Source organism: Bubalus kerabau, chromosome 22, assembly GCF_029407905.1.
Source record: "Bubalus kerabau isolate K-KA32 ecotype Philippines breed swamp buffalo chromosome 22, PCC_UOA_SB_1v2, whole genome shotgun sequence".
Lineage (NCBI taxonomy): Eukaryota > Metazoa > Chordata > Mammalia > Artiodactyla > Bovidae > Bubalus > Bubalus kerabau.
In genome coordinates this window covers 10,951,549-10,974,205 of record NC_073645.1, presented here as the reverse complement: position 1 = coordinate 10,974,205, position 22,657 = coordinate 10,951,549, and the positions used below count along the sequence as shown (strand labels likewise).

Here is a 22,657-nt window from a genome sequence, read left to right as displayed (position 1 = left end):
GAATACCATGTATACTGGTATTCTTATAAAAAGAAGAAATTTGGACACAAACAGTGAATGGCATGTGTATGTGAGGGCAGAGGGCAGTATGATGCATCTACAGGTTAAGGAATGCCAAATACCACCAGCAAGTTACTGGAAACTAGGGGATGCATGAAAAAGATTCTCCCTTACCATCCTCAGGAGGAACCTATCCTGCTAATACCTTGATGTTGCACTTCTAGCCTCCAGAGATGTGAGACACAAAATTTTGGTTGTTGAAGCCACTCTGTTTGCAGGCTTCTGTTACAGCAGCCTTAGGAAACTAGGTACAGAGGGAGCCCTAGGCACTGAGGGAAATAAGTATCCTGTATCCCTTTCTCATGCTCACATGGGCAGGGATGGAATAGAGAACACCAGAGAAATTCTCTTCCAGTCTCCAGATTCAACCTCTTACATCACCTTGAGGTGGGGGATCAGCTGAAATGAACAGGACAGATTTTAAGCCCTCCCTTTACAAGTCCCATCTAGGTGGCCTGGCATCTCACTTTACAGTGTGAGGGAACCTAAACCAATCAGTGACACTACTTTCTTCATTCATGGGCAGGACAAGCACCAGGCAGTCCTCACTGACGCACACTGCCTGTGTTCAGGCTGGATGCTGAGGTGTGGCTTAAATCTGATCTATGTTTTCTTTCCAAAGTCAGACCAGCCAGTTGATCACTCCAGGATACTGACCTTAGAGACAGCTCATTCTCACAGTAACATCCTTGCGATAGTTTTTGATGGAGGACTCACATTTAGTAAGCACTTATATGTGATGGAGCCATGCAACACATTTTATATGATGCATTATCTTCCTTAATTATTAAAACTCTGAAAGTGGGTGATCATGTTTCCCAGAAAGGAAATGGGGACACTCAGAGATATTTTGCAAATTAATCCCATTTTACTTTGGTTGTGCTAGACCTGGAATCAACTCTGCATCTGTCTGAATCCAAATCTCTGGCTCCAGAGATTGTAGGACCAAGTGTAAATGAAAAGACAAGGCTCTTTGTTAAAAAATAATTATTAAGAGTCTTAGAATGGTAATTCTAAAGCATCAAGTGGGTCCTGTGTGGCTGCGCAGGGTGCTGCTCCCGCTATGGCAATTCCCTAACATTTTGCTGGTGAAACAGTGGACAAATCTGAATGTTGCACAAATTCTTAATAGTGGATTGAGCATCTCATTGATCCCGTGTTGGATTTTTTAAAAAAATCAATTACTTTATTTATTCCTTTTGGCTGTGCTGGGTCTTCATTGTTACGTGCAGGCTTTCTCTAGTTGTTACAAGCAGAGACTTCTCTCAGTAGCGGAGCTCAGGCTTCTCAATGCAGTGGCTTCTTTGGTTGCGGAGCAAGGGTTCTAGGGTTGGAGAGCTCTGTAGCTGCAGCACATAGATTTAGTTGCTTGGAATCGTCCCGGACCAGGGATCAAACCTGTGTCCTCTGCATTGGCAGGTAATTTCTTAACCACTAGACCACCAGGGATGCTCTGATCCTGTGTGTTTCAACAGAGAAATAAGATGGTATCTGTTTCACTAGATGTCTCAAAGGTATATTGACCTACTCTTCTTTTTGAAAGTTTAGTGTTCCATGGATTTCAATGGACAAGCCATTTTCCTAGCTTGTTTATGGGCTGTCAAGTTTTCTGAATAAGATTATTGCATAATCAAGTTTGGTACTTGCTGTTATTCCCACTCCTTTTGCAAACCCTCATTTATTTTGTTAGCACTAACCTAATTTTTGTTGATATCTATTTCAAATTTAATATTTAACAATATGTTCTAATAGAAATTAAAATGATCACATCAAAATCGTTATCATTAAATCTTGCTATTTTCAATGTTTTCCAAGATGAAAGCAAATAAAACTTTAAAAACATCTAAGAGAATCCTAATTTTTGCTGTATCTCCTCAGGGTTATTGTAAGACAGGAAGAGAATCCCCACATGTTCAGAGATCATTAAGTCAACAGAACAAAACACAGTCACACTAAGTGGAAAGTGATTCTTTACTAACCATAATTTGCTCCGTAAGGCTCTTAGGTTCTTGTATGCAAGCCAGGAAACAAACTCCCTAATTGTCCTCACTGTCAGCAGGTTTCGACAGGCATTCATTTCTTAAAATATCAAACTGAAAAGAAATGATCGCCTGGTTGTAATAATCATATACCGTTGATTTCTCTTTGGTAGATAATGCTAGACAAAGACAAGGCATTTATCACAGAGTAACACGCTAAGGCAGGGCTGAGACAATCAATGTGAAGGATCTTTTTCCCTGTGAAGCAGCTTTATTCCCATGACCTTATTTCTGTTATTCAGAACCACTAAGGGGAAACTAATTAATATTTGAGAAAGACAAATAGCTCCTGTGCCCTGTATTAGTCCTAAAAAAAGTCCTGGTTTAAAAATCAGATATTCTAATTTATCAGAATTTTCAAATGAGTAATGTCTTTGAGTTATTTTCCTCCTGGCTTTCAGGAATGAAATCTGATGATTAAATATCAGAGACAATAAAAGGACTTTTTATTTTTTAATCCAGGTCAAAAAACCAGAGGCCCAGTGAAAAGTACTGGCACAGTTTTCCTATATGCCTACACATGAGTCAGTGGTAGCTATCTGTTGATTTCATTAGGCTATATTCTCAGTGAAAGCCTAGAGTTTTACAAAAGAATGAGCTTGGCAGGACTACAGAGAGCCTCCACAACAAAATCAGAATACCCTGCTTAATCATACTGCTAGGAGAAAAGAGGGAAGAGAAGGCAGAAGAATCAAAACACAAACAAAAAATTAAAAAACCATGAAGAATTCAGATAGGTAGAGCGGAAAGACAACCAAACGGAAACATAGAAAATCGTCAGAAAAGGAAAACAAATAGGGCACCAGATCAAATCAACAGTGGATTTAAGCTTGTTGGCCCAAATAAGTAAGAAACTCTCACCCTGGAAAACTTACAAAATGAGAAAGAGTACTGTTCCTTTAGAACTAGGTCTGGTTGGTTGGTTGGTTATTTTTGCAGGGGTCTGGTGTTTGATCATTCTAGAATATAATCTCAAAGTTTACCAAGTCACCTAAACTAACTTGCCTCCCTAAATTTAATTCTGTGTTTCAAAGCCCCACAAGTAGCATCCTGTCTGTGCTTATTTTAATCAAAGGTTTTTTTTTTAGCAAATAACAAATAGATGACTACCAGCTGCCCTCTCAAAGGATACAAGACAACTTCCTTTCTTCTTTCTTTTCTTCCTTTCTTCCTTTCTACATTGTCTACGACAATGTAGGATTGGAACAATACCAAATAAAGTCATTTTATTATTTCAGTCTGGTGTCAGTTATTAGATATGCAGTGTAAGGTTACAAAAGGCACGAGCCGCCATTTCACTTCAGGCAAATCTGCTTCAAGATAATGGCTAGGAAAATGAAGACTCAACCTTGATGGCAACAATTCAGTAACACGGAGTTGAGCAAGGTCACTGGGCTGCACCAGCATCCATCCTACAGCGCGATCACACAGGTATCATTCATTTGGCATCAGGGAAATGAAATCATTAGCGCGATCACACAGGTATCATTCATTTGGCATCAGGGAAATGAAATCATTATCACCAAGGGCTGTCATCAGCGTCTGCTGCTCTGGAGAGAAATGCCTCATCTTTGCCTAATGGTTTGCATTTGAGAAAGGTCTCAGCAACCCAGAGTTTAACAATCCATGTCATTCGCCCATAAGTGTTTTTAAAAGTCAGCTCTTCTGTTTCCTTTATTGCCATATTTCTTATGCCAGAATGTTGGAAGTCATACACCTTGTGAGATTTTAGAGGATGTGTTATAAGAGATGTGAAAGGTTGTGTTGCTTGGATTCAGCGGTCAGAGAACTGGCTGAAATAACAGCCAACCACAGAGCAGGCTCCAGGGCTAGCTCTGGCATGAGCAGGTTGTCACTGTGGCTGGTTTCTTCCAAACAGACAAACTTTCAAGCAAACACGTGCCTTTTCCATGTTATGCATTTCTTGGGAGGCTCAAGTGAAATTGTGGCTTTGATGGATGTCTAAAATGTTTATGGAAATGCAGGAGTATAAGCACAGGAGTTAAACTGCCATGGTTCAAACCAGGACCCCACTATGTGCTGTCTGGGGAACCTGGGGCAAGAAATTTAGCTTCTCATGTCCATAATGGGGGTGATAATTGTGACGAAAATAATAAACAGCTGTGTCCTAGAACTATTTGAAGATGAGTTAGGATTCTGCCTGTCAAGTAAGTAATACTTTCCTGACAGAGAAAGCAGCCAAAAAATATGAATTTGTGTTCTTGTGGAAAAACAGAAATACAAGTCACTCAGTGAACTTAGTATGTTTTTTCTATGATGTCTTCCTCATAGTGCATGCATGCGTGCCAAATCATTTCAGTTGTGTCTGACTCTATGCGACCCCGTGGATGTAGCCGGCCAGGCTCCTCTGTCCATGGGATTCTCCAAGCAAGAATACTGGAGTGGGTTGCCATGCCCTCCTCCAGGGGGTCTTCCCGACCCAGGGATTGAACCCGTGTCTCTTATGTCTTCTGTATTTGGCAGGCTGGTTCTTTACCACTAGTGCCACCTGGAAAGCCCCCTCCCTCATAATAGATGTTCAATAATTAAATATTGGAAAAGTAGTAAGTGGGTCACTATATTTATCTTTGGGTTCAAATGAACACCAATGACAATATGTACTTTTTTTTAATAGTAAGCCTTGGGATCATTTATTCACAAATTACATCTCTCAAACATAGGTTCTTCTCTTTCAAAAGATGATAGGACTTCATACTATTTAGAAGAATTGTGAAGATCTAAACCTGTGGACCATTGTCACTTGTTCTTGCTTACCTGCTACTTCATGGGACTGCATAAATTTTAGTTGTACTCCAAAAATCAGTGTAGATATTGATTCAAAGCATCATTTTTTCCCCCAGAAGATTCAGTTCAGTTCAGTTCGGTCGCTCAGTCGTGTCCGACTCTTTGTGACCCCATGAATTGCAGCACGCCAGGCCTCCCTGTCCATCACTAACTCCTGGAGTTCATTCAGACTCATGTCCATCGAGTCAGTGATGCCATCCAGCCATCTCATCCTCTGTTGTCCCCTTCTCCTCCTGCCCCCAATCCCTCCCAGCATCAGAGTCTTTTCCAATGAGTCAACTCTTCACATGAGGTGGCCAAAGTACTGGAATTTCAGCTTTAGCATCATTCCTTCCAAAGAAATCCCAGGGCTGATCTCCTTCAGGATGGACTGGTTGGATCTCCTTGCAGTCCAAGGGACTCTCAAGAGTCTTCTCCAACACCACAGTTCAAAAGCATCAATTCTTCGGCGCTCAGCTTTCTTCACAGTCCAACTCTCACATCCATACATGACCACAGGAAAAACCATAGCCTTGACTAGACGGACCTTTGTTGGCAAAGTAATGTCTCTGCTTTGGAATATGCTATCTAGGTTGGTCATAACTTTCCTTCCAAGGAATAAGTGTCTTTTAACTTCATGGCTGCAGTCACCATCTGCAGTGATTTTGGAGCCCCAAACAACAAAGTCTGACACTGTTTCCCCATCTATTTCCCATGAAGTGACGGGACCAGATGCCATGATCTTCGTTTTCTGAATGTTGAGTTTTAAGCCAACTTCTTCACTCTCCTCTTTCACTTTCATCAAGAGGCTTTTGAGTTCCTCTTCACTTTCTGCCATAAGGGTGGTATCATCTGCATATCTGAGGTTATTGATATTTCTCCCACAATCTTGATTCCAGCTTGTGCTTCTTCCAGCCCAGGGTTTCTCACTATGTACTCTGCATATAAGTTAAATAAGCAGGGTGACAATATACAGCCTTGATGTAGTCCTTTTCCTACTTGGAACCAGTCTGTTGTTCCATGTCCAGTTCTAACTGTTGCTTCCTGACCTGCGTATAGGTTTCTCAAGAGGCAGGTCAGAAGATTACTTGTCCTAAAAAAAAAAAAAAAAAAAAAGAAGATTACTTGTCCTTTAAAATTTGCTTAAATTATTTACAATAGAAAGTATTTCCTGATGCAGCTTCCTCTCCGTAATCAAAGAAAGAAAGATATGTGCAGGTTTTCTCGGGTGCACTGCCTTCAGTTTTGGAAGGTCTCAGATAAGGCTCTTGAGAGTCGTTTGGACTACAAGGAGATCCAACCAGTCCATTTTGAAGGAGATCAGCCCTGGGATTTCTTTGGAAGGAATGATGCTAAAGAGTTGACTCATTGGAAAAGACTCTGATGCTGAGAGGGATTGGGGGCAGGAGGAGAAGGGGACGACAGAGGATGAGATGGCTGGATGGCATCACTGACTCAATGGACATGAGTCTGAGTGAACTCTGGGAGTTGGTGGTGGACAGGGAGGCCTGGCGTGCTGTGATTCATGGGGTCACAAAGAGTCGGACATGACTGAGCGACTGATCTGATCTGATCTGATCTGAGTTGTAAATCAACTCATTTTATCTTATCATCACTGAAAAGTAAATATGACACGATTTTGTAGGTAAACTCATGGTCACAGAAGTGACTTATTCAGAATTACACAGCTAGTTGGTGGCAAAGTTAGAATCCAAAATGCAGGTTTCCCTGATACCTGCCTATGTTCTTTTCCTGTTAACACAGTATTATACTATATAAATGTTTATTGTACATCTCATATGACTGTACTCCTGGGGATGTTAAGCAGGAAAAGATACAGTATTAGAACTATAAAATTAACTAACCCTGTGATTTTTCTCAAGTGAACAACAAAGCCTAAACAAATGTTGATGTCTCTATTGCAATAAAAGACTTACAAGACATTACAGAATATTATTTATATAAATCAGTTTTATTTCAGATCTGGTGGGATGGTTTGCATGGGAAAAACATTAAAATTGATGGGCTTCACTGTAGTACAGTTCAATTGGGGAAGTGGACTTTTATTGGGAAAACCTTTCAGCTGCTCAGTGTCTGCTGTGAAGAGCATTCCAGTCTCCTGAAGCAGCTGGCAGTGTTCTTCGAGCTGAGCAGGGAGACAGCAGGCTGGAGGGGCTGGGTCTTACCTGCTTTCTCTAATTCCTGCCCCTCTGATGTTCTTTGACTTGCTGCTCACTGGCACCACCTTCTGCAGGTATTTGGTATTAACATTCTTAGTTCTGCTGTTCTGCCAATTTTTCTCCTGTAATTCTGCTGACAGCTTTTGCTTGCTATTAATTATTATTTCCTCTCTCATCTTCTTTGCCATTGCTGATTTTGTTTTTAATTCCTGTACTTTAATAGATTTCATTTCCTGAAACAGTGGAGATAAATATATGTGTTCAATGTAATACATAAATATATATGTATTATATATATATATAATATATATATTGCCAGTCCCTGGTGGCTCAGAGGTTAAAGCGTCTGCCTCCAGTGTGGGAGACCCTCGTTCGATCCCTAGGTCGGGAAGATCCCCTGGCGAAGGAAATGGTAACCCACTGCAATATTCTTGCCTGGAGAATCCCATGGATGGAGCAGCCTGGTAGGCTAGAGCCCATGGAGTCGCAAAGAGTCGGACACGACTGAACGACTTCACTTTCTTAGGGACTTCCCTGGCTCAGATGGTAAAAGCATCTGCCTACAATGTGGGAGACCTGGGTTCGATCCCTGGGTCGGGAAGAACCCCTGGAGAAGGAAATGGCAACCCACTCCAGTACCCTTGCCTGGAAAATCCCATGGACGGAGAGGCCTGGTCACAAAGAGTCGGACATGCAATAACAAAGAGTTATTTGAAGCCTGGTCACAAAGAGTCGGACATGACTGAGTGACTTCACTTTCACCCTATGTGTATTATATATATTGACTATACATATATATATATTTACATATACATTGATACCAAAGAAATGTATGTGTGTGTATGCACACATACCCTTCCTTATTCTGAGGTGTCTTATTTATATTTAAGTTCCTAATTACTTGTCTAATTACTCTGTATTCCTTCTCTTCTTCCTGTCCCCTAACTTCCATGTCTTTCTATATTCTCTGTCTTAAACCCTCAAAGTGAAAAACTGAAAGTTACAGTTGCTCTGTCATGTCCAACTCTTTGCAGCCCCATGGATTGTATTCTCTGTCCATGGATTTCTCCAGGTAAGAATACTAGAGTGAGTTGCCATTCTCTTCTCCAGAGGATCTTCCCAATCCAGTGATCCAACCTGGGTCTCCTGCATTGCAGGCAGATTCTTTACAGTCTGAGATACCAGGGAAGCCCAGAACCCTCAAAGCTTGCTTTCAAAGCTTACATTCTCAAGTCTCCAAAATTACTCCTATTCTCATCTTTGAGTCTCAGACTTCTGTGTCCAGTTGTTCATAGGACATCTCCATTTGGATGAACTGTTCTTGATCTAAATAGCTAATACTCCATCATATCCTTACAAAAGTGGCACCTCATTTCCATTATTGTATTGTCACTTCTGAATAATAATAATAATAATAATAATTACAGTAAACATTTACTGAAAGCCAACTGGGCCAGCCATTATCCTAAGGAAACAGCTGGTAAGTCCTAAGTAATGGAGCTAGAATTTGAAGTTGGTCTTCTACCTGACATGTGCCCTTATCCACACTACTTTGGTTGATCCTTGTCTTTGAGTGAGGGAACTGAGTTTCACTATCCTTTGTCAGAGTGAAAGATGTTTATTTAAGCTGGTTAATTGAGACACTGCCTTTCACATAGGAGATAATCAGTTTATTTGTGTTGTATCCATCATACAGTCCTCTGAGCATATCTCAGTATGAAGAACTGTTTTAAGCCACATATCTCATACAGGTATGGTGTCCAACATTAGTAATGAAAATTGCTGCAGAAAGTATCTGTCATACAGAGAGCTATGTTTGCAAAGTAAACACCATTTTCATACTAATCTAATTGAGTACATGGAAGAAGAAAAGAAGTAAATACTCCCAACTCACTATATTGAACCATTCCATCCCTTTACACTCTAATGTTTGCTGTTATTTCATGTATGTTCATTTATTTTTATGCCTCCCAGTTTCCCTGTTGTCTTCTTTAAGGTTTAAATCTTTTGAGAATACTTCTCTTTAGCTCACTCTGAGTGTTATATAGGGCACAGCATGGCCTCACACCAGAAGCAATGAGATGCTTCTAGACAATGAATAGGATTCAAGTAGAGGAAAAGGGATGCAATGATTAATAAGTGAAATATATGAAAAAAATCACATTTGGAAATTGGAAATGTTAACTTTAACTTTCAAAAAATTGTGTAGCAAGGACTCTTCAGGGATCTAGGTATTAAGACCCATACTATATATATTTCTTTATACTTTAATTACTTTTTCATCTGGGTTTGAAAATGGAATCCTTTCTCTCTGTTTCTGGGCAGTGGTTAAGTTGCAGAGGACATCAGGACAGGAACTAATGGAAGTGACCTGATATCTTTATTCCACAAGCAATGAGTAATGAGGAGTCTGTTGGTGATTTATGTTAATCTAAATGTGAGACAGACAGAATATTATCTTGCCCTTCACAGTCCATGCCAGCAATGCTTCCATTTCTAGAAATATACAATTATCCATATGTCTTTTTCATGAAAACCTTAATTTGTACAGTCCTTTGATGGCAGTTTGGTTTTGTTCACAGTTTGCAAAATTGACTTGTCATAAAGCTCCAATAAAATCTATCCTAGCTGAAAAAGTCTAATGGCTTTCTGTGCTAACTAGAGAAATGTACACTTAGAAGTCACATCATTTTTGCCCAAAATAATGAAACAAGCAATTAGCTTTATGTAATATAGGGTGGCTCAGTGGTAAGGAATCTGCCTGCAATACAGGAGACCCAGGTTCGATCCCTGGGTCAAGAAGATCTTCTGGAGAAGGGCATGGCAACCCACTCCAGTATTCTTGCCAGGAGAATCTCATGGACAGAAGAGCCTGGCAGGCTACAGTCCATGCAGTCACAGAGAGTTGGACACAACTGAGTGACTAACACTTTCACTTTTCAACATATATTTTTACTTCAAGGGTTACTGTAAAATTGGTATTAAAATTCAGAAAAATATACATAGAAAATCCTAGGTAAAAAAACCTTGCCCTGTTCTGCACTTGTTTTTTGGTTTTTTTTTTAGAAGAAAGAGGAAAATATTTTTTAAAAATTAATCTGATATTGGGACTGGGAGGGCTTCAAAACTGAACATTTTCCTGCATCATTCATTGTTGTTCCTGTTCAGTCACTCAGTCATGTTCAACTCTTTGTGATCCCACAGATGGCAGCCTGCCAGGCTTCCCTGTCCTTTACCGTCTCCGGAGCTTGCTGAAACTCCTGTCCAATGAGTCAGGGATGCCGTCCAACCATCTCATCCTCTGTCGTCCCTTTCTTATCCTGCGTTCAATCTTTCCCAGAATCAGGGTCTTTTCTAATGAATCACCTCTTTGCATCAGGTGGCCAAAGTATTGGAGTTTCAGCTTCAGCATCAGTCTTTCTAATGAATATTCAGGACTGATCTCCATTAGGATGGACTGGTTGGATCTCCTTGCAGTCCAAGGGACTCTCAAGAGTCTTCTCCAACACCACAGCTCAAAAGCATCAATTCTTCAGTGCTCAGCCTTCTTTATGGTCCAACTCTCACATCCATACATGACTACTGGAAAAACCATAGCTTTGACTAGACAGACCTTTGTTGGCAAAGTAATGTCTCTGCTTTTTAATACACTGTTTAGGTTTTTCATAGCTTTTCTTGCAAGGAGCAAGTGTCTTTTAATTTCATGGCTTCAGTCAGCATCTGCAGTGACTTTGGAGCCCAAGAAAGTAAAGTCTGTCACTGTTTCCATTGTTTCCCCATCTATTTTCCATGAAGTGATGGGACCAGATGCCATGATCTTCATTTTTTGAATGTTGAGTTTTAAGACAGCTTTTTCACTCTCATTTTTCACCTTCATCAAGAAGCTCTTCAGTTCCTCTTCTCTTTCTGCTATTAGGGTGCTGTCATCAACGTATCTGAGATTATTGATATTTCTCCTGGCAATCTTGCATCATTCATAGAGGAACTTATTTGTTGAACCTTGTGTGGTGGGAGCTAAGGACACCAATCCTGTCCACAGACTATTCTCCCCAACTGTCTCTAACCCCAGCTTTCTGTGATTGCTTGTTTTTATTTCAAATTTTTAAAATAGGTATGTGGCAGGGAAGGGACAAAGATGATGCTGATGTTTATAAAAGGGAGGCTGTAATTTACAAGTGTTTGGGCTCTGGGTTCAGACTGTGTTCCAGTTTTGCCTCCTTTATTTGTGACCTTCACCTCACTGTAACTCAGTTCCACACCTATAAAATGGAGAAAAAATGCTAGTTAATTCATGGCATTGTTTAATTATTATGTGAAAGGGTGCTCAGTTAAATTTGGTTTTCACGGTGTATTGAATAGCATTAAGTTTCCTTCAAAGGAGGCATATAGATATCCAAAAGGCACATGAAAAGATCCTAAACATCTCTAATTATTAGAGAAATACAGACCGAAACTGTAAGGAGGTATCACTTCACACCAGTTAGAATGGCCATCATCAAAAAATCTACAAACAATAAATGCTCAAGTGAGTGTGGAGAAAAGGGACCCTCCTTTACTATGGGTGGCAGTGTAAATTGGTGCACCCACTGTGAAGAACAGTGGCTCTTAAACTGAAGTTCTTTAAAAAGCTAAAAGTAAAGCTAGCATATGATCCAGCAATCCCATTCTGGGGATGTATCTGGAGGAAAACATGATTTGAAAAGATACTTGTTCCCCAGTGTTCATTGCTACGCTACTTACAATAGCCAAGATGTGGAAGCAAGCGCAGTGTCCATCAGCAGAGGCATGGATCAAGATGTGGCGGAGAACAGACTTGTGGACACAGCGGGGAAAGCAGAAGGTGGGACAGATTGAGAGAGTAGCATTGCAATATATAGACTGCCATATGTCAAATAGACAGCCGGTGGAATTTGCTGTGTGACACAAGGAGTCCAACCTGGAGTTCTGGGACAACCTACAAGGTGGGAAGGAGGTTCAAGAGGGAGGGGACGTATGTATATCTGTGGCTGATTCATGTTGATGTATGACAGAAACCGACACAACATTGTAAAACAATTATCCTGCAATTAAAAATTAAAAAAAAGAAGATGTGGTATGTATATACAATAGAATATTACTCAGCCATAAAAAAACAGTGAAATAATGCCAAATAATAATGGATGGACTTAGAAATTATCATACTGAGTAAAGTAAGTCAGACAGAGAAAAGACAATGTATGATATCACTTATATGTGGAATCTTAAAAAATGGTATGAATAAACCTGTTTAAAACAGAAATAGAGTTATAGATGTAAACAACAGCAACAACAACTTATGGTTACCAAAGGGGAAAGGGGGGAGGGCAGGTTAAATTGGGACCAACATATATATATACTACTGTATATAAAATAGATAGCTAATAAGGACCTACTGCATAACACAGGAAACTCAATATTCTGTAATGACCTGTATGGTAGAAGACTCTAGAAAAGGGTGGATATCTGTATGTGTATAACTGATTCACTTTGCTATACAGTGAAATTAATACAACATTGTAAATCAACTATACTACAATAAAAATTAATTTAAAAAATTACACCACCTTGTAAAAAAAAACACAATTTCCTGATAATTATAGATGTTGCATGAGGGGACCCAGAAGAGTATTTTCAGCATCCTATGTTTCATAACTTGTTTGTCACAAAAGACAAAGACAGCAGTGTCTTCCTGTTGTCTTGGTGCTAGTGTTTAGGGAACAATCAGGTCTCGGTAAATATCAGCCTTTATTACTGTAATATCTGGGCAGTATCTTACGGTGGGTCTTTACTACATGTCTGCATCCCAGTGCTGGGAGCTGCTCCAGGGCATGAGGCAGTCCTTTTATAACTCTGTGGCTTCAGTGCATAGCACAGTACTTTATATGCATGGCAGCCACTTGGTAAAGGCAAGTTGCTCAGATACTCCTTAAAAAATATATCTTTAATACAGTACCAAATTACTATGTGTTTGTGAATAATCTAGAAACTAGAGACAAGTTTTAAAAAGGAAGTCATTCATAATCTTACTATCCAGAGATAAACTGACATTTTATTACGTGTCTTTCTGCTATTTGCTATGCATGCCTACTTTTGTTTTGAACAAAAAATGGAATAATATGGTAAAGACTTAGGGTAGTTAACACTTTCATGAAATAATATACAATTAATATGACCCTGTCATCACATACTCTTCTGAAATATTATTTTTAATTAGTATATACAAGTTACCTAATGTTTATTCTTTAGCATTTACATTGCACTCCATTTTATGCTTCTATATGAAAATGTGTGTGTTTGTGTTCTGTCATGTCTGACTTTTTGCAGCTTTATGGACTGTGGCCCACCAGGCTCCTGTGTCCATGGGATTCACCATTGTTAAATATGTCCAGACATACTTCTTGTTGTTTCCTCCCTCGCCCCCACCAATGTGTTCCCATGGTATCCTTCACTTTGCTTATCAAAGTCCCTAGTACAGTAGAGTCTACCTGAATAATTATCTTTTTATCTTTTGGTCATTTAATTTTTCCCACCAGGCCCTTTCTAGTTTCACCAGGATAACCTTAGTTTCTAGTATACTGCTTTGCTCTTAAAAGGTGCTCAGTGTATGTTTGTTCAGTAACTATGGGATAGATATTTTCATCTGAAAATGCGAAAAGATCGATTCTGAAAGTTCCTATGAAGGGTGTGTTTGATATGATCCCTCAGGAGGAGTGTGAAGCTAGAGGGTGGGCAGGGCACATTGGGGAAAGTTCTGGGGCTAAGAGCTGATGACAGAAAGACTTTGGGAAGAGGAGTGAAAATATTTCTTTTGACTCATCCTTTCCTTTTACTCTTCCCATCAAGAGCTTCAGCTCATCCCTCTGACCTTTAGAATAAAATTCTTGGAAGCAATGGGAAGGGAAACAGAATCTTCATTTATTTATTGGGTGATTAAGTAAATGGAGACATGTATCCTACCTGAGTTATAGTCAAAGAATCCAAATCCAAGCTTCTGACTTAACTGAAAACATTCCAGCTCTATGTCTGGCACATGGTATTAAGACAGGGAAGGGACTAATATTTATAGAGTGCCTATAATATGCTAGTGATTTTCCTACATCATTGCATTCAGGCTTCTCAACAACTCTGAGAAGTAGGAATTATTGCGGAGGGACCTGAATTCAACCCTGGACTATATGACTCCTGAGTCTACTTGCCCAGGTCAAAATATTAGAATGAATTCTTGGGTGAAATGAAGAATTGACTTGTGGCTAATGTAAACAAATTCTAAATTCAGTTTCACAAGGAAACTTTGAGGTATATCTTGGACGATTCTGATTTATGAATTAGTAAGAAAAGTAGAAAATGAAAACATTAATATATAGAAATAAAGTCACTTAAAAACCCATTTTACCAACACCTGCAGGAGATGTATTAAAAATTAAAAGATTTTTCAGACCAAAAAGATTGTGTTTATAAAGAGGTCATTCAGAGGTGGTTAATTAAATGGCCTCACACTTTAATATTTTAGTGAGAGTGTCTTTTTCATATTAACTTTATTATTTTAATCAGAAGCGTATGAACCTAACAGAGGTTATAAAATTTTTACTTTATTGTTTTTCAATTCAATAAGAGTTTTTATTTCTTAGTTACTAAATTTCAGGCCAGAACTGAGGTTTTCTTACCTCCTTGCTGGGAAGTTGCCAGCCAACAAACAGAGTTGTTCAAGCCTGTTTCTGCTTATAGGCTTTAATAAAAGCTATTTTTTTTTTCCTGTTGGGATTCTTACTCTACACGCTGTGCTCAACTTAATGAGATAGTTACAGACACATGCTTTTAAACTCTCAATTCTCAAATTTAAGTTCATTTCTAGTCACTACTGCCATCTATGCAGGATGAAAGAGGTGCTCAGGTGTTTTGCATAAATCTTACTGACAGTTTATTGTCCCCTGCCCACATGTGTAACATCCTTTTTGGTAACTAGAGATGAAAATTATTAGTAGTGTTATTAGAGTTTGGCTTTTAGCTAGGAGACTTCAATGATCTTAACAGAAGGGGTAATAAGAATCATATGTCGAATTAAATAAGTTATTCTGTGTTTTGAAAATGATCCCAGTGTTTTTCATTCATTTTAGTCTGACTTTTTCGTATTTTAAGAGAGTCTTCTGGATGCATCCTAACATAATTTTAAAAATCACCTTTTACCTGTATAATTAGTCTTCAACATAGCCATAAGCACTGGCCTAATTTTCGTAATCTTTTAAAACATTATCCTGGTGCCCTAGGCAGTTGGAGTAGTTACAGGGAGTACATAAAACATGTTGTACTCACATTGGACTTTATATTTGGTGCCTTGGCATCACTTTATGTTTTTTTTCTTCAGAATTTATTGTTTCTTTCATTCTCAGGCAGGAATAGAAAGTTTGCTTTCTGAGACTGGGTTTTAGAGAATCCATCTTTCATGTCCTCACAGAGCATATAGTAGGAGATGAATAGATACTGTGTGCCTGTGGATTGGCTGGGGTTCTACTGAGTGTCACCGAGGACTCGGCTTCAAGCTGTGGAGGCAAGAGGCTCTGCCTCTCACTGAAAGCCCATGTGTTATTGGAGCGGTTGTGCTCTACATGAGTCTCCTGGTGATGCGGGAAATAACAGTGCAAGCCCCAGGGTGCATGCATATTTCATGTTTCCCATTACGTTGTATCTACTATTATTCCATTGGCCAAATCAAGTCAAGTGGCTGGATCCAAGATCAGAGGTCAGAGAAGTGAACTCTGTCTTTTAATGGGAGAAACTTAAGTCATGTGGGAAAAGGCGTGGCTACAAGAAGTGGTGCCACCGATCTTGGTTTGCTTTTAGCTTTGTTTTTTTAGAACACAGCACCTTTGAATAAAAGACTCAAAAGGAGAGGGTAAGTGGAATCTTGAAACGCAGTGTTTTTCAAGTCCTTCAGCTCACTTGTGGTCATGAGTGGGGCAAGAGAGGAGGAAAGGAGGCAGCTCTCCCTCATCTGAACCAGAGCCCTGATTTTAGACCATGTTCTCGAAGCCAGAACAGTGAAGTGGAGTAAGCATCTGTCCCCTTTTTATACGCATCGAGAGAGACCGCTCATTTGGCCAGGAATCCTACACGTGGTTCTCTCTGTCTCTGAGATGTTTCTTCTTCTCTACCCTTTTAATCACAACACACCATTCTTTCCTAATATTTTGACTCATAGAAAAACAACAACTAGTAATGGGTTAATCAGAAAAAAAACAAAAAAACAAAAAACCCTGGCAACCCTTCCCTGGTAAGAAAATGCTTTCACCCATTAAAATTATGCCTACAGTACCTAATTTGTCATGCTAAATCCCTTAACCAGTCATCAGACTCTCAAGGCTTATAATAATTCCTCCTGCCTCAGGTTAAAACCTTAATTTCTAAAAATTTTTTTATTGAAATATACGTATGTATGTATTATTTTCTTATGGTTTATCACAGGATACTGAATATAGTTCCCTGTGCTATATAGTAGGATCTTGTGGTCTATCCATTCTATATATAATACTTTACCTCTTAAAACCCTAATTTCTTACTATGGCATGATAAGTCAAGATAGGGCTTATCTTTAGCTTCCCCTTTTTGCACTTCAGCCACACTGAGCTACTTTTGTTCTCTGAATGAGCCATGCTATCTTGTCCTCAACAAGTTACTTAACGTTTCAAAACTTGGTTTTCTTGTCCATCAAAAGGGGCTGTTGCCCCATATTTGCTGGTGAGAACTTGACTACGGAGTGTTCTCAGGATCAGTGTCTGTAGAGGAGAGAAGAAAATAGGCTTTGACTGAGCAAGATGTCTCCTGACTTGCTGTCTAATAAAGGCCAAGCCAGTGCCACAGGGGACACTTCAGAGTGCCTAAGCAGGGACCAGGGGACTAAGCCTTTATACTCCTCATTGATCAAGCAGTGGATATGGCAGCATTGGGGAAGCCAGGGTGACCTCGAGTGAGGCTGCTCTCTCCAGCTGAGGGCTGGTCCCCAAGAGGGACTCAGCTGAAATCTCTTGGCATCAACGCCCCCAGCAGCTGGGGAATAAGTAAATGCCTGTGTTCTGGAGCAGAGAATCTGAGGGTTTTACCACTATGGATATAAATAGCTATCTCATAGGACAACTGTGATAAATCTAACTCACATGTATGCACACACACACATGGTCATTCGTTAGATCTTTGCTTCCGTGTCACTTCCTGTGGAAACTTTCCCAGCCTATGCCCTCCCACCCGAAAGTAAGCTACTGGCCACCCAGTAGCCAGTAAGCTACTGGCTTTCATAGTTCTATATATACTTAATCCTATTACAGTAGTTATTAAACAATATGGCAATTTCCAGTGTTTGCCTCTTTCCCCAGTAGAATGCAGTGGGCAAGAACCGCCTGCCTTTGTACTTTTCTTACTATTAAGCATTTTTCCCACGATATTTTGATTGGCTGCTTAATCACCTGTCTTACCCTTTATATTACAAGCTCTACAAGAATAGAGTCAGCATCTGTTTTGTTTACTACTTTATCCTATAGCATAGTACCAGGAATGTAGTCTGAGACTGATAAACACGTTGCTGGAGGGAGGTGGTGAGTGAATGAATGAATGATGAAATTTCCCTCAGGAAGGGACAGTAAAGACAATGACATGAAATAGGGAGGCTGTTCAGAGAGCCCCAGCCTCCTGATAACATTCACTCCCCGTGATCAGAGAGCTCCTAAAGTAGTATCAGTCAATTATATGCAGAGGAGAGTAAAACTAGCTATCCTTACTCTCAGCCTAGTGTTTATCAACGGAGAAGGCAATGGCACCCCACTCAGTACTCTTGCCTGGAAAATCCCATGGACAGAGGAGCCTGGTAGGCTGCAGACCATGGGGTCGCTAAGAGTCAGAAACGACTGAGTGACTTCACTTTCACTTTTCACTTTCATGCATTGGAGAAGGAAATGGCAACCCACTCCAGTGTTCTTGCCTGGAGAATCCCAGGGACGGCGGAACCTGGTGAGCTGCCATCTATGGGGTCGCACGAGTTGGACACGACTGAAGCAACTTAGCAACAGCAGCAGCAGCAGTGTTTATCAAAGCATTTTACATGGCTCAATTCATTTCATCTTCATAACAGCTCTATGAAGAAAATACTATTGCTGTCTCCATTTTACAGATGATGAAACTGAGGTGTGGAGAAGTTAAATAACTTGCCCAGAGGCACACAGCTGCAGGGGCAGAAATGATAGACTTTTATTCCCTTGATTTTCATTCACATCAATGATAAGATCAACACATTCACTCTTAAATTTTGCGCCTTTCTTTCAGTAGACATTCTGAATCTCTCTGATTCTCTCTATATACTGGGGTCCTTGCCTGTGCTAGATTCTGTGTGGATGAATGTGCATAAACGGGGTTGTGAGAAGGTCACATGGATGAATTAATGGAAGACCTCTGTTTTCCAGAAGAGTTTTGGTGAATATATTCCTGTGGATATGAGAGAGGCTGAACATGTGGTAAGCCCTGCGATTAGGCATGGAGGGTAGTAGGGGGCAGTGAGATCATACACTAGAGTTCCCCAGGCACTCATAGGCTCTTCTTCCTGTCCTCTGGAGGCGCTCCCCTTGAAAAAGTTATAGGAAATTCCTACATCAGAAACCTAGCCTTAGGAACTTACCTGGTGGCCCACTGGTTAAGAATCTGTCTGCCAATGCAGGGGACCTGGGTTCCGTCCCTGGTCTGGGAAGATCCCTCAGGCCACACAGAGCAGCTTAAGCCCGCGTGCCACAACTACTGAGCCCATGAGCTGCAGCCACTGAGCCCACACGCCCTAGAGTCCTTGCTCCACGACAGGAGAAGCCAGGGCAACGAGAAGCCCACGCACCGCATCTAGGGTGTCGCTTCCACTCGCCGCAGCTAGAGGAAAGCCATCACACCAATGAAACCGCAGCACGGCCATAAATAAGTAAGTCCCTAACCTTAAATGTTTTCAGTAAGAGCTCCATAGGAAAAGAGAAAAATATTTTTTTTTTTACTGGAGATGAAGAACAGGAGAGCTGTATTTGCCATGATAGATCTCTCACAGACTCCTGTTCTTAGGGAAGGCAGGCTGTGATGCCTTGAATCAGTCGTGACCAACGTCCAGCTATCCTAGCACCTTATGAAGTGTTGGGCTGGGTGGGATTGTGGACAGAGTTCTTTTATGGCTGTTTCTAGGCATCCCACTCTCCTCCAAAATGATATCCCGTAAGGAAATCCTGAATTGATTTCCAGGAAAGACTTTGAAAACTGGATGGAGTTTGAATGCCTAATGACTACACTATTAAAAAAAAAAAAAAAAAAGAGTCCTGGAGGCCAAATGTCTGGGGATGGATTTTAGCTGATTGATTCCAAGGAAACCCTGGAGGAAATTATTAGGCCATGCTATGATAGTTTAATGTATTTATTTAGTACCTCTTCCTGTGGGAAGGGATGTATGTTGTTTTTAAAAAAAATATACATTTTTATTCTTGGATGAAAATTACATCCTAAAACACATTTAATATGTTTACTTTTACTTATTTTTACTGCTTGGTGAAATAAACAGTGAAATTCACAGCAGTGATCAGAAAACCCTTCTAGGTCATGCTTAGAAACTGCTAGAAATCTGATTCTGAAAAATCAGATTGAACACTATCAGACTGTCTTTTATTTAAATTATATACACGTATTTGGAAAGCAATTCTTGTCATAGAGAAGTATTTTAAGGTCCTAAGTCCTACCACTGTAAAGGAGCTATTTTAATTTTCCACATTTTTATCTCCTGTCCTGATCCATATGAAACTGAAAGTATTAGTCGTTTAGTCCAGTCATGTTCGACTCTTTGCAATTCCATGGAATGTAGCCCACCAGGCTCCTCTGTCCATGGAATTCTCCAGGCAAGAATTCTGGAGTGGGTTGCCATTTCCTTCTCCAGGGGATCTTCCCAACCCAGAGATCAAACCCGGTCCCCTGCATCACAGGCGTGCTCTTTACTGTCTGAGCCCCCAGGGAAGTGCAATGCACCTGCACACTTCCGCAGATGTGCGATGTGCTCGCAGTCTCTATAAAACTTGGTGCTTAACTGGTTTAAACTAAACACCGTGTCATAAAATTGTTTCTACATTACTATAGTTTTTATAAGTACAATTTTAATGCGTTCATAATTTCCAGTAAATCAATATGTCTGACTCAACAAATCCCTCTGTACTAATTTGTTTATCATATAAATAGATAATTTAAAATCACCAGCAAATATATCATTTTTTCTACATTTAAGACTTGAAAAAATATTCTTAATGTGGAAAAGTTGTAAAACACCATATGGCCACATAGGCACTAAAGCTATTCTTTTACTAAGCAGTGTATTTCGAGGCAGACACTAAGCTTTCCCGAGGGTGGTAGTACCAGAACATAAACCCAGTCTCAGATGTGCAACCACCAAAAACAAAGAGTTTGCAGAATAAAAGAGCACACGAAGATACCTTCCTATCTGTAACAACTGTTGACAAAGGAACCTTGCTTCAATTAAGCTCTGAAGATTGTTCTTCATCTTCAACAGTGGGTTTAATCATTTTAACACACCAAATCAGTGCTTTCTGGCTATTTGACTGAATTGCTTTAGGGGGTCCTCTGTACGGAGCCCCAAACGCAAGAGCTGCTCATTGTAAATGTGAACTCTGATGATGGACGTTTGGAACCTGAAAATCCAGATTGGCCTTCAGTGCTTTACATGGTATAAATCTAAGAGAAAAGGCAGTGTTGGACCACAGATAGGGTGTTGTGTTGATAAAGGACGCCCAACATAAATCTTCATTTGACTCTGAAGAAAGCCCAGAGTATCAGGATGAAAATCAGGTTATCGTCAAAGAATCTGGGCTATGTCTTTCCTGGGAAAGAAAAATTATTTTTACTTTGGCAGCACATCTTCAGATTGCACAGGCTTGAGCTCTCGCTTTTGCAGAAAGACCACAGGTCTTAAGCAGATGCCTGCTGCAAGGTTGACTACACACCGCGAAACTGTCAGACCAGCGGAAATGAAAACGGTTTCCATATTCAACCTGTGGGATTTGGGCCAGTCAGAGCCCATGGGTGGAAGACATGTGTCAACCCTGCTAGATAGCACAAAACTGCGATTAGGCTTGACGGGGTCTTTGTCGAATGCTCTGAAGAAGATGATTTGGGGAATATTAAATGCTCTTATTACTGTCAGACGATTCATGCCTCTGAGTTGGCACGTCTCCTCCTGGAGCATACTCGGAATGTGCTTTCATCAGAAATGTCAGGCTGTTTGGATGGAGCAGATGCTCGCGGATGAGTCGGTCGGTACTCAGAACTCAACCATAAATACCCGTGTTCTCTCTCTGACATTTTTGATAAATGGAATAACAATGTAATATTCTTTCTGGAAAAGCAGACCATAATATTATTTCTTTTCAGACCACAATATTTAAGGAAAGAAAACACTGGAAGGGAAATAAGTGTTTCTCTCACATGGAATGGAGGGTGTTTCCCTCTTAGTCAATTCTCAGTCTTTTCACTGATACCATGTAAAGGTGACCGTCTCAAGGTCTGTCTTCTGGGATATGCACTTAAACAATATAAGAGGTGGTGAGAGGGCTGGGCTACCTCTGATATTGAATCTCCACTCTGATCATTTACCTTGACATTAAATCTTGTTTCTGAAACTCTGTGTCATTTTCTTTTTTTCCATTTGTACTCATGGGGTTCCTGTAAAAAGCAAGTAAGAAAATTTATGCAAAACACTTAGCCCACTGCCTGGCACATCGTGTGAAATCCATGATGCTAATTGATTTGTAGGGGGGTAGCCTGACTTAGTTTTCTAGAAAGCTGGCTAGGAAAGGTGACGTGTCTGGCTCATGAACTAAATGGAGCTTGCAGATTTATTTAACCTGCTCCTAAATTTTGAAAAAAGAAATTGAGTGACATACTAAAGTTGAGAGATTTCACATAAAACCTTATATGTTGCCTTTCCCCCAAATCTGGTTGTTGCACCTCAGATTTCAGTCCTCCATGACAGCCAGCTTCCCTCCCTTCCTTTCTTCCTTCTTTCCCCCTTCTCTCTCTCCTCTTTCCCTCCTTCTTTCCTTGCTCCCTCCCTTCCTCTGCACAGTGTATGGATTTTAGTATTCATAATTCGATTGTCCAGTTATATCTTCCTTCTAAATTTGTCTCTATTTTACAAAGAGGCTAACCACAACAATAAAAACTACAAATCCCACCTCCAGAGCACTGTTTTCTATTTTGCAGGCTAGTTTCTCTTCCCCAATTAATTCTTTTTCAGTGTCTCAATGTTTTACATAAATCTTGGTTCCTATGATTTGAGCTTCAAATCAATGATATAACCATACCCACTGTCCCCAAAAGTATTGAACTTCATGTGACTATTTCTCTGGAAAAGATCCTTTTCCTTTCACTTTAGCTAGGATCTACTAGTCTTTTGTTCAAAGTGCTAAAGACATGGGAATTCAATTACAAATGTCATGCTTTATGTCACTGCTGTGCCCAAGGAAAGTAATAATTTCCACTAGACACGGGCTATAAGTGATAATTAATTTA

At 40.1% G+C, this 22,657-nt stretch overlaps 1 protein-coding gene and 1 long non-coding RNA gene across 23 annotated transcripts in view; one reads left to right on the top strand and one right to left on the bottom strand.

Moving 5' to 3' along the window:
* PRKG1 (protein kinase cGMP-dependent 1) overlaps window positions 1-22,657 on the top strand; it is a 1,681,227-nt gene that overhangs the window by 297,478 nt on the left and 1,361,092 nt on the right. The gene's annotated exons all lie outside the window — the stretch shown is intronic.
* LOC129637133 (uncharacterized) lies at window positions 1,381-3,176 on the bottom strand. The gene is made up of 3 exons (XR_008707343.1): window positions 2,975-3,176; window positions 2,040-2,153; window positions 1,381-1,519 (listed from the first exon to the last, which is right to left on the bottom strand). It is a non-coding gene; the product is annotated as an uncharacterized LOC129637133 (long non-coding RNA).